The following is a 14,112-nucleotide window of genomic DNA, read 5'->3' as shown; positions in this document are numbered from 1 at the left end:
CCGGTGGCATGATACCCAGAAAGGGAGACGCCAGATATGAAAGATATCCCAACATTGAGGTGACTGTTGAGATAAACAACAAAAGTAAATAAGGAATTATTAAGAAGAAGTTCACGTTGAACACGACCAATATCTTCCAGAACATCCATGTTATCGTTACCAGATTAGGCAAGAAAAGCGGATAACCGTTGTTATCTTTTGGAGGCCATTTTGATTAACCTCATTTTGTATACAGATGTTATTGTGAAATTAGGCATTTACTATCGAGGTGGGAATGATTGAATAAGATACCCATATCAGGGATATATGACTTTATTTATCCATGGAAGGATGCTTGTACCTTTTTAAAGGTGGAATTAAGGATAGAACATCGGTAACTTAAAACGAATCCTAGGGGAATGCATAAAGGTTGGCATTTCACCCTTAATAGGGATAGTATGAGTTTTGACAGTATGAATTGGAAAGGATTAAGGTAATAATAACCTTTAAGGATCAGTGGAGAAATTCTTCAGAAGTATATAAACAATGGTTCTACTATTAGTAAATGGTATTGTGATATGCCCTGTATCTAGGGAATACAGGAGGAACGATTGAAGGATAACCTTAGAGGTTTTATAAGGAAAAAGGTAATATTCAAAATTCTCAAGAATGGAAATGGGGATAAAGGAAATATGACGTAATTATAATGATGCCAAGTGGGGCACGTGTTAAACCACGAGAAAGTATGGATCAAACCAGTAAAGGTTGAAATTGTTCTAGGCAATTAGGACTTAAGATAAAAGATGTTCTAAGTATAGTTGAGAGTCAGTCGTGACAGTGATTAACCTCTAAAGACTGAGGCAATAACTTATGGAAAAATGGTGATTTTTTTTTTACTCATCAGATTTTAAGGAATACATCTTCACATAAGCTGTGATTGAAATGAGGTAGAAAATTATTTGGAGGTGGTTAAAATGACATTGACTGTAAGGAAATTGTACTATCAGGAAAGGCCAAAGAGGTGGCCGACACTTTAAAGGTAAGAGGATAATTATAGGCACTTGTGCCAAAGGAATACAGTGATGATGGTTAAAACTGTGAAGGTTGTATTATGGTTTGGAAGATTGACATTCCTTCTGATGACTGTGCAATACCCAACTCTAATAGTAGTTAGTAAAGGTTTAATTCGTGTAATCGCCATGAGCGGGCTATCTATCTCAGAAGATACTATCTTGAGATAAGCCAGGACCATAGTTCAAAAAGGACTAAACAAACCTTTGAGTTAAGTCTTCTATTGAAGGCATATGATTAAGAATGGTATTAACCTGCTATCATTGCTTTGAGCGAAACTCTTCTGCAAATTTTATCTGCTTCATGTCATGAAAGTACGTCAGAGTTTGGAGTGTTCTTCATGAATTGTGATTGGTGGTTATGTTAACTCCTTAGGAGAATTAGATACGAGATGTATGGACTCCGTATGGTTAGTTATTAAGACTTCATGGAAAATGAATGACTACAGTAGGTCAGTGGTGGACCATAGTAAGGCAGTAATGATTCTGCGATTAATGAGCTGATTACAACCGTGAGAGTTGTATTGGAATGGGTGTTGAGATTGAGTACCACTAATCGGGTAGTGGTAGTGTATAAGTTATCATTGATAGACTAATTAAGTAGAGTATCTACCTAGTGAATAATTATTCTTTCTTATCAATAGAGAGTCGTATTATTATACGAGGAAGGTTGCGGTGCAAGCATAGAAATTCAAGTAACGATGATGTCTAGAATGAGATCCCAGATTCGATTTTCGATGTCGAGGGAGTTTCAAAGGTGATTATGTATAAGCTCAAGGAAGAGTGTGGGTCCATAGAATGATGGACGGGATAGCGAAAATATTTAGGCATGGGAAATACGAGGCTATAATGCTTGATGCTGATATAAATACGTATATGTTTTGTTCTCCTATGACAAACCTCTATAGTTCAGAGGTAGGTTCCAAGCCAGATATTTTGTGGCAGTATATTTTTTTCATATATACAATTCTCTTCAGTTCGTTCTTTTCTCTTCTTTTCATTTCATGTAAGCTGAGAAGAACAACCCTTCCAAAAGGGGAGGTATTGCCGAATGACTATCTATCTGTGTGATAGAAGCCGAGTAGGATACCAGCTATTGTTTAATTGCTTGTCAAGTACTAAAGGCTGGCCACCTTCTGTACTAACTATGCAATATAACAAGTGTTCATGATCATAGTGATCTCTCAACAAATTCCTTTACTTCTATTTGATTGATCAAATTTTGGAAAATAGAAACAACTGAATAAGGAGTAATAAAGTGGTGGTAGTATGCGGAATGGGAACACATTCGTGATACTAAGGTTGACGTGGTTATTAAAAGGTTATAGAACGCTAACGAGCAAAAGTATAACCAGTATAATATTAGGAACGGAAGGTAGTAGCGATTACGAACTGGAAAAGAATGGGTATTGAGAAGCAGAAGCTCTAATGATAAAAGCTATAATGAGAGTCTGTGCAATAGACTTGAAAGAATTTGGAATGATCACTTAATTCGGATTGAGTTATCTTACGACAATAGATCATATGTCATTATCGAGATGTCGCCTTATGAGATCCTTGAGGGAAGATAATGTCGATCTCCCTTATGTTAGGATGAAGTTGTAGAGTGCAAGATGCTCGGACCCGCAGTAGTCCAAAGGACCAAGGATATGATAGATCTAATCAGAGGACGGCTGGTAGTAGCCCAAGATGGACATGATAAGTATGTTGATTTGACACGAAAGGATAAAGAGTATGAAATAGGGGACCTAGTAATGTTATAGGTATCCCTTGGAAAGAATTGATGAGGTTCGGAAAGAAAGGAAAGCTAAGTCTACAATTTGTTGGACCCTTGGATATATTAAGACGTTTGGGAAGTTAGCATATAAGCTAGCCCTAACCCCGAATATGTAGCAAGTTCATAACGTGTTCCACGTATCAATGTTAAGGAAGTGTAATTCGGATGCCAGTCAAATAGGGGCATATGAGCGCATAGATATGCAACCCGACGTAACCTATATGGAGCAACCAGGAAGGGTTATAGAGTGAAAAGGAACAAGTGCTTAGGAGAAGGATTATCAAACTAGGCAGAGTTTGGTGGTAGAACCACAATGTGGAAAATTGACTCGAGAGTTAGAAAGTGTAATGCTAAGAAAGTATCCCCATTTGTTTTCTATCTGATTCCGGGACGGAATCCTTTTAAGGAGGGGAGACTGTAATAACCCCAATTTTTGAGAAATTTTGAAACTCTTATGAATAGTGTTTTTGCTGAACGAGAAAACTTTTCATGCCACGCTATGTAGGGGTTCTGTTATTGATCTTATGGGATATTATTAGTACTCTATGTGGTATATAAGTGTATGTAAAGATCGTCAGAATCCAATTCCGAACACTTTGATTTTTCCCGGAAATCCACAAGATACGGAGAGAATTGAGTATAAGGTAACAGGATAAAAAGGATTGAAATTAAAGGATTATAGGAGAGGATCATAAAAGGAATATAATATATTGAGAAAGGTTAAGGGAACCTAAGTAATAAGATCCCGGGTATGATCCCTCAAACGATAAACGAGAACGAAAGATAAGCGAACCGTAAAACAAATAAGTGACCAAGAGACAAGCTTGTACAAGAAGCCAGGGATTGTGACATCATCAAACCACAAGGTGTGGACAAGTGGGAGCATAATGACATGTGCAAGGTGACACAAGCATGACATAGAAGGGAAGGAAGTGTGGTTGAATTATAACCACACAAAATCAAGGTTAATTAAGTCATTAACCAAAAACAACACAAAAATCAACCAACCAAGCAAATCATTTCATTTTCATCAAACAAAACACAAAAATATCTTCTTCCCAAGCTAGCTCTCGGCCCATTTCTTAAAATTTGAAGATCCAAGCTCCACCACTTACTATTTAGCAAGGTAATTATCTAAGCTTCCCCATGGATAGTTACATACTTCCTATAAGTTTAAGCTTCTAATTCCAAGCCAATCTTTTTCTATAAATCAAGGAAGAAGATGGTGAATAGTAACCTTCAAGAAATAACTTTAGTTTTCTTGAATTTTTATGAAAGATTAAGGTTATACAAGCAAGGATCAAGGTTCTTTTAGGCATTCAAAGCTCTTGGGTTGTGTTAGGAAGCTTCAAGGAGGTATAAACAACTTTCACCTTTAACTTATAGTTTGAACTTTGAGTTTTGATGAGTTTATGGATGGATTAATGTATATATAGAAATATCCATGTATGTATAGCAAGATCCATGTATGATAGATGGTTTGGTTGGATTTGTGGTGATTTTGGATATGAATCTTGGTTAATGGTTAATGAATCTTAAGTTATGGTTAGTAGATCATGTTTGTGGTTGAATAAGTTGGAAAACCTTGAGATTATGGACTGACTTTGCCTTGATATAAGTTGTGTTTGAGGTATTGATGATGGTTGGGTGGTTTGTAGTGAATTGGTAAAGAATTGGAGTGGTATAAATATTGGTAATCGCGTAAACATAGCCGTCGTAACGTCCGATTTTCTTTAGACTGTTTTGTGCATAACATTAGGACCCGAGGACCCCCTGCTAGATTGTGACCACTGCCATGTTTAGGTAGCTCATGTTACGAGCTTCGTTTTGATATGTAGTTCGTTCGATTCCGATGCACGGTTTAGGAGAAACGACCGTTTCAAGTAACGGCGTTTTGCGAACGAAACTTTTTCCCTCGCCTTACTTTGAAACATAGGTTAAAGACCAAAAAGGGTTAATTAATGTATGAAACATTTATGGTAAGTGTGTTAGGCAGTTGGTAAGACATTCGCGAAGGAATCGCTTTAAAACTCGTAAAGGTTAAATTATTAAAAATGGTGGAGCCGAGGGTACCCGAGTGACTTAAGCGAATCAGTAAGCGCAGAATAAGCGTTAGAGTCTAAGTTAGTTAAAGTATAGATTTACAAGTGACTTTGGTTTAATTCCAACTTACTTGTTGTTTATAGGTTATCAGACTCGTCCCGAGCCATTCGTAACCCCAGTCGCTCAGGCAAGTTTTCTACCAGTTATAACTGTTGTTGTGATGTAAATATATGTATATGCATTATCTTGTGATAGTGCATGATTGTTATTAGCAAATTCTTGTGATATATTGTAGCATGTGATATGGTATATATGCATGCCTGTTTCATATTCTTGAAATTTATATCTGTTGGTTCAGTTGATAATACCTATGCTAGAGAATAGCGGTAACTTGCATATACCCTTAGTATAGGGACCCAAAGGTGAAAATATTTTCTAAAAACCGGGAGTCGAGGATCCCGAGTAATCTTGTATATATGGATATGGATATATATATATATATATATATATATATTTATATATATATATATGGTTATAGTTTTCCAAACTATTAATCGAATAAGGTTTATTCGATAACTTTAACTTTATTTATTTATTTGAATATTATTTCGAATATTATTCGAGGGCTTATGACTCTTTTATATTATTTATTGAATATTATTTGAATATTCATTTGAGGATGTATGACTCCTTTATTTTATTTAATGAATATTATTTATAATATTCATTCGAGGTATTATGACTCAGCTTATTTTATTTATTGAATATTATTTGAATATTCATTTGAGGATCTATGACTCCGATTATTTGCTGAAATATATTCTTTATTTCATTAGAGAATAAACTGTTAATAATCAAACTTATTTTCGATTATTCAAATAAAGATAATACTTTCATATAAGTATATCTTTGGTTATTTAATACTCGTTTCAAGTATAAGTTTTAAAACTTCTACTTCAATTATTTTTATAAAAGGTTATTCTTTATGGGAATATTATTTAATTAATAATATTCAGATATTTTGTAATATTCTGGGGACTGATTTACTTCATTAAATCAGCCTTACTCCAAACACTCTTTAAAGTGTTTTCGAGTCTTCAAAATGATTTTTAAAAGTCAGAGCGGATCCCAAAACTCATTTTTATATTTAAGATCTTCCTTTTTAAAGGGGATTTAAATACTCGCTCAAAACCTGGGGAATCCGGCTCTGTGGTGTATTTTATATTCGCAACGAGGTTGCAGATTTGGTAAATGATTTGATTACTTGCCCAACGTTCGGGAAGTAAGCCCATCTCATTGAGTCGGCATAAGCGACAGGCCGGGGTACGGTCTATTATTGTGTAAGTCGCTGGGTGGCAGTCCATCAACGCGTGAGGGGCCGGGGTACGGTCTAGCGCGAGGTCCTAATGCGGCCAGGGTGATGACCGGTGAGGAATTCATCCATCTACAGTAGAAAAGGTTACTTATTGGTATCTTTGCCTGATCAGCGAGATATCGGGTTTATGCCAAAATTCTTTTCCTTTCCAAAATTCATTGGATGTTTCAAACTCTGTTCATACTTTACATAACAGAGGTTCCAGGAAATGTTTAAGAGATATATATATGTGGATATATATATATCGGGACTAAATAAAGTATCTCGTAACTTTATTTCATTCAATAATATTTCAAAGATTGAATCTATTCAAATCTTGTCTTGTAGTCTCATCTATGTGATGAACTTTTGAAACTGATTATAACTTGAACGGTGGTAGTTCAAGTAGTATTGGGAAAGATATAAGTATATTGGGGTATTTGGTAACCTCATCTTTTAAACTTATATCTAATTAATAATTGTCTTATGAATGACAAAGATTTTCAGAAAAACGTTGAGACAAGGTTAGATATATGAGATCACCTTGCAACGATATTTTTTTTATATATACAGTTATACACTGGGACTTTGTGTATATTATGCATGGAAGAGGACTTCCAATATTTTGAAAAGTATATATGTATATATACTGAATATTTTGCGACTTCATCGCATTAAGATATCAAACTTGGTTCATTTCTTTTGACCAAGACTTTCATGAGTATTATGAGTAGGCTCATATATTGTAAATCATTATACATATTATTTTGGTGGGCTTGCTGCTCACCCTTGCTTTATTTCTTCATCACACAACAACAGTTAGGAAAGATGGCCAGACCCCAGCAGACCCAGCGCAAGCGCGTGGGAAGCGTCCCGCGTCTTCCCGTTGATGTTGTAGCTGCTATAGCTGCAGAGGTAGATCTATTGTAGATCAGACCATCTACTTTTGAGAATCAATTATGTATAATTATAACTTGTGGCAGTTAATGGCAATTAACTGTAAATTTATCAAGTAATCATTTTGGGTTGTAATAACTTTTAAATTGTGGATTCAAAGACTTGTACTTATTTAAATTTCATCTCTGAGACTATAACGGGTTGTGGTGTGTGTTAGTGTGGGGTCACAGCATAAGGTTATTTATTATTAATTAAGTGAAGTGATATTGTGGAAAGAAAGACCGTGACGACCCGGATCCCCGACCCCGGATCTGGGGGTGTTACAAGTATCCCTCACGATGTAGAATAAATATGATTAATTAATTAATCATATTTAATGAATTAGAGAATTTATATAAATAATGATAAAATAGTTTTATTATTATTTATTTCTACTACCGGCTTAATATTGAACCTACAGGATCACACCATAAAAGAGAATGATTTAATGGTGGAGGAATTAATTAATAATGGCTGATAATTATTTATTTATGAAATAAATAATTAATTGGCAAATTTAATAATTGATTAAATGAGATTTAATTGATTATAAATTAATTAAGAAAAGGTTCTTAATATTATTAATTAAGAATTTAATTTTTGGAAATTAAATCAAGTGAGAGAATTATTTCTAAAGAGTTTAGAAAAAGGATTAATAATTAAAAGGTGTTTTAGTTATTAGTGAGAATAATAAAGGGTTAATAATAATAATATTTTATGGGAAAATTTTCAGCTGAAAATTTTGCCTATAAATATACTATTATAGACCCTATTTTTGCCTAAACCAAAAAGATTTACAAAACCCAAATTCTCTCCATCTTCTCCTCCTTCATTACATCGTTTTCTTGGTGGATACCGGTGGAGTGCTTTACACTTGAGGAGAAGCTGCTAAGGATCTCCGTTCATCATTTTTGGATCGCCATTAAAGACCTCCATATTTCCATTAACGTAAAGCTTCTTAAGGTAAACATACTGAACTACGAATTAAATATTATTTTTCGCATGGATCCTGCGGAGGGTTTCGGTTTTTTTTAAGATTTAAATTTACGTTTTCGTTGCGTTTATGTGCTAAAAACCCTTCAATGGCATCAGAGCTACTTGCGAAAAGTTTTTAATTCATTTATGTGTTTAACTGTTTTCGATATATGAGCATTTACGTGATTCGCCATGATTTGATGTTGATATAATATGCTTAAAAATATGTATGGTTTTAAATATATGATATTCATGTGAGTTGTATAATCATAAGATGATTATGTAATCTATATATACTGATATATACATGATTTATGTTTGTTCTAATTATGAGAATCATATTAGATACAGATTCTGAATTGGCTGCTGCAGATTTGCTGAAATCTGGGTCTGGTGTCCAATTTACGCAAACGAATACCCTATTCCATAGGTAAACGAGCGTCTGAACAAAACTGATAGATAAAGCTATCAACGACTCATCTGTAAGGCGTTTGACGTCGTTTACTGCCCGTAAACAGTGATTCTTGTTTTTCTGATTTGATTCTGATTTTTCTGATTTTTGTCATATTTTCTTTTTATGATTAGATCATGGATAATATGATATATTAAGATCAGATTATGTGTTTTAACATGCTTTTATGTGTTGTATGAGCATGGTGGATGGTTATGGCCTTTCGACCTTAGTGTAATGGTTTTGGTTTTGGTTTTAAATACGACTTGCATGTCGTCAATATTTGTAATCATAAATCTCGAATGTAACTCGAGTTATTCTTGTAAGTTCATTAGATTAGTTTTACTTTCAATCATGTAATGTAATTGAAGACTCAAGAAGGCTATGGAAAGAAGTCTAAACAAAGAAGAAGACTTATGTAATAAGTAGTTGTATTTATTTCCATCACCATATTAGATTAACCTTGATCTTTATCATGAGCTTGATAAAGATCAAATAGGATGGGGCCATAACCAAATACATTTACATTATTGCACTTTACATTTACTTGTTTATTTAATTTTATATATGAGATATATGCCTATGGTTACCATGCGATGATAGATTTAGGTGAACTTAAATCAATATAAGGCGTGCTCTAGAAAATCTAGAATAGGAATCATTTCTTACCTTAACAATAAATATTATGAATACGATCATGAGATTCTTGTGTTTATGAAACACGTAATTGAATATGATTTTTCAATATTGAGCGAAAGGATGATTCTGTCAACAACAGATTTCTATCTGTAAGAAAGGGTTATTAAGTGACGCCTCTTGACAATGTTCCACCCTGTTAGGTCACACACACTGTAGAGGGGGTGAATACAGTGCAAAGTACAATCAAATCAAACTTTAATAACTCAAGTAACAGAAAACAAACTTTATTGAAACAATAAACTCTGTTACAGTATGGAACAGTTACCTCTCAGTGATGAACAAATATCACGAGAGCTGCTAGGGTTACAATGAATAATCTTCTCGAATATGATAACACTTATAGTGTAAACCCTATGTCTGTGTTTATATACTACACAGTTACAAGATAATCGCCAATTGATATGGAATATAATTCTGCTTCCTAAAATATATCAATTAGATATCTTTTCTTCCAAGTATTTTATTCTTCATAGAATTTCTTCTTCATGCATATCTCTTCTTATGTTTGTCTCGATCTTCTTTCCTTTAATCAGCTGCTGTCCTTATCTAACCGTCCTTTAGTACTTAAGTTTTGATATCCATCTTCTGATGATTATCTCCTGATAATATAAGTACTGATATCCTTAAGTCCTGACTTCCAGTAAGTACTGATTTATCCTGTTTAAGTAAGATCTGAAAACTAAACACAAATCATATTAGCCATGACATTATCAAATATATCTAACAATCTCCCCTAACTTGTAAATTAGCATAATATACAAGTTTAACAGATATTTGATGATGTCAAAAACATTAAGTACAAATTCATAAGAATTAGACTAGATAACTACAACTTATAGTCCTTAAAGCTTTACCAATCTTTAACTTCTGATAACAGCTTCAGTCTGTACAAATATCAGAATTTAATCAGTTGTAGATCTTGACTTGGCTTCATCTTCTGATCTCTTTGATGTCAGGAGTTGTTCTGAGATAGTTCTTCAACAAACATTTCTCAGCATATCTAAGTTTGTCAATCATCCTCCTTTTAGCATCTTTAAGCTCTTTAGTATCTTCACCAATTTGAAAGATTGCAGCCCTGAGATCATTAATATTAGCTTTTCTTATATCCTGATCCAGTCTGATCAAATATGCCTTATCAGACTCAAGATTGAATTCTACAGCCCTGTAACCCAGAAAGGTAGTTATAATCTTAGCAGTGTTGGGCTTGATTTCAACTATATCACCCTTGTGATCTCTGTACTTTGGAAGATATGTGCTGTCAGACTTAACAGAATAAAGTCTTTTCTGTCTCTGAATCTGATCCTTCAAATAGTTTGCAACACTTTCTGTTAATCTGTCATTCACTTGAAGTATGAATAGTACATGCTCCAGTTCTTCAAAATACTTCAATGTAATGGCATTTTGCCTTATATGATAAACCCTACCATCTGTCATGAAATACAACAAGATGTGTTCTTTCAAGTAGGTATCGTAAACCATTTGTACAGATTCCAGTTGATTCAATCTCTCAGGAGTTGCTCCAATATCTGGTTCACTCAAGGAAGTTGGATCATTGGTAGTGTTCTGTATTCTTCTTTCATCAGCACTTCCCAATCCAGTTTTATCTCTTGCTTCCTTTCCAGTAACCACTCTTGCTTCAAAACCACTTACAGCAGTCTTCAAAGGTTGAGTCTGTTTTGCTTTAGTGAATCCTGGTAGGAGTGTCTTTGATTTATCTTCTGATATCAAGTTAACTTGAGCTATGTCAGAGGTTACTTGCTTCTTTGAAATATCAAAACTTATTGTCTCTTGACTCTAAACAACTTGAGCCATGTCAGAGGTTGTCTTAAAAACTTTTCTTGAAGTCAGAGCAAGATCATCCTTTTCATCAGTGATTTCTTCATTCTCAGGAGACACATAAACCTTGATAGGTATAATAACCCCAATTTTTGGAATTTTTGAAACCATTATGAATAATGATTTTGCTGATTATGCTGAATAAGAAAACTTTTCATACCACACTATGTAGGGGTTCTTTTATTGATCTTATGAGACCTTATTAGTACTCTATATGGTATATAAGTGAATGTAAAGATCGTCAGAATCCAAATTCGAACACTTTGATTTTTCCCGGAAATCCACTAGATACAGAAAGAATTGAGTATAAGGTAACAGGATAAAAAGGATTTAAATTAAAGGATTATAAGAGAGGATCATAAAAGGATTATAATATATTGAGAAAGGTTAAGGAAACCCAAGTAATAAGATCCCGGGTATGATCCCTCAAACGAGAAACGAGAACGAAAGTTAAGCGAACCGTATAACAGATCAGCGGTCATTAGGCATCCAATTAGGAGTTAATCAAGGAGGTTAGGGATGATGAGGTCATCCAACCAATAAGAAGAGGGCAAGTGAGGGAGGATGACATCACAAGGTGACATAAGCATGACATAAGGGGAAAGAGGTGTGGTTGATTTAAAACCACACAAAGTTCAAGGTTAAAAAGGTAATTAACCAAAAACAAATCAAAAGCAACCAAGCTAGGCAAAACAACTCACAAACACAAAAATCATTTCACGTCTTCATCAAGAAGCTCTCGGCTTTTCTCTTCATTTCAAGGAGGAAAATTCAAAATTCAAGTTCCAAGCTTCCTTAATTAGTAAGGTAATTATCTAATACTCATTATGCATAGATATGGCTATCCTATAAGTTTAAGCCTCCAATTCATTCTCAATCTCTTCCAAGAAATCAATGAAGAAGATAATGAATAGCGATTTCAATATTTTTAACTTGATTTTCTTTGTTTTTCCTTTAAGATCCAAGCATCCTTAAGATATCTCAAGGCTTCTTAAGGCTTCCTAGCTACTCAAATCACTTCAAGGAAGGTATAACATCTCCAAACCCTAACTTTACTTTGTATATTAGGATGGTTTTGATTGTTATGGTAAAAGAGAAGCTTGATGCTTGTATGTTTAGAGTTTGGGAGGGAGTTGTAGTGAATTGGATGTTGGAATCTTGTTGATTAGTTAAAGGACTTAAGTATAGTTTTAAATTCAAGTTTAAGAATAAGTATAAATTGTTAATGTTGAGTTTTTGGGGCTGTTATGATGAAGTATGGAGGGATTTTTGATTGGGTTGTGATTGTGGATTGATTGTGGGTTGAATTGGAGTGTTTTAAATTGGGAAATCGCGTAAACATAGCCGTCGTAATGTCCGATTTACTTTAGGCTGTTTTGTTCTTAACATTAGGACCCGAGAACTCCCTTCTAGGTTTTGACCATTGCCATGATTAGATAGTTCATGTTACGAGCTTCGTTTTGATATGTGGTTCGTTTGATTCCGATGTACGGTTTAGGAGAAACGGCCGTTTTAAGTAACGACGTTTCGCGAACGAACCATTACCCCTCGCCTTAATTTGAAATATAGGTTAAAGACCTTAAAGGACTAACTGGAGTGTGAAACATTTATGTAAAGTGTAATAGGCAGTTGGTAAGACACGCGCGAAAGAATCGCCTTAAAACTCGTAATGGTTAATTTATTAAAAATGGTGGAGCCGAGGGTACTCGAGCGACTTAAGTGAATCGTTAAGCGCAAAGCAAGCGTTAGAGTCTAAATTGGTTAAAGTATAGAATTATAAGTGACTTTGGTTTAATTCCAACTTATATGTTGTTTATAGGTTACCAGAGTCGTCCCAGGCCATTTGTAACCCCCAGTCGCTCAGGCAAGTTTTTTACCCATATAACTGTTGTTGTGATGTATATGTGTATATGCATGATCTTGTGATAAATGCATATTTTTTATTAGCAAATTCTTGCGATATATTGGAGCATGTGATATGGTATATATGCATGCCTGTTTCATATTCTTGATTTAGATATCTGTTGGTTCAAATGCTTATTAGTTGCATAATACCTATGCTAGAGATAAGCAGTAGTTGTGTATACCCTGAGTATAGGGGACCCAAAGGTGAACCCTTTTCTAAAACCGGGAGTAGATGTTCCCGAGTATATGATATATATATATTTATATATATATATATATATATATATATTGATATGGTTTTTAAAAACTATTAATCGAATAAGGTTTATTCGATAACTTTATTTTATTCAATGAATGTTATTTTGAATATTCATTCGAGGACTTATGACTCGGCTTATTTATTTAATGAATATTATTTGGAATATTCATTCGAGGACTTATGACTCCGCTTATTTATTTAATGAATAATATTTTGAATATTCATTCGAGGACTTATGACTCCGCTTATTTATTTAATGAATATTATCTTAAATATTCATTCGAGGACTTATGACTCCGCTTATTTTATTTAATAAATATTATTTTGAATATTCATTCGAGGACTTATGACTGTACTTATTTTATTAAATAATATCCTTTATTTTATTAAAGAATAATATTTCGATAATCAAACTTATTTTCGATTATTCAAATAAAGATCGTACTTTCGTATAAGTATATCTTTGGTTATTTATTATTCATTTCAAGTATGAGTTTTAAAACTTTTACTTCAATTATTTTTATAAGGATTATCCTTATGGGAATATTATTTAAATAATAATATTCAGATATTTTCTAATATATCGGGACTAATTTAATTTATTAAATCAGCATTACTTCAAACATTCTTAAAAATGTTTTCGAGTCTTCAAAATGATTTTAAAAGTTAGAGCGGATCCCAAAAACTAGTTTCCAGATTTAAGATCTTCCTTTCGAAGGAGACTTGAATATTCGCTCAAAAATCTTAGGGATCCGGCTCTATGGTGTATTTTTTATTCGCAACGAGGTTGCTGTTTTGAGAAAACAATTTGATTACTTGCCCAATATT

The sequence above is a fragment of the Apium graveolens genome, chromosome 6, assembly GCF_009905375.1.
Source record: "Apium graveolens cultivar Ventura chromosome 6, ASM990537v1, whole genome shotgun sequence".
NCBI lineage: Eukaryota > Viridiplantae > Streptophyta > Magnoliopsida > Apiales > Apiaceae > Apium > Apium graveolens.
This window is presented reverse-complemented; position numbering follows the sequence as displayed.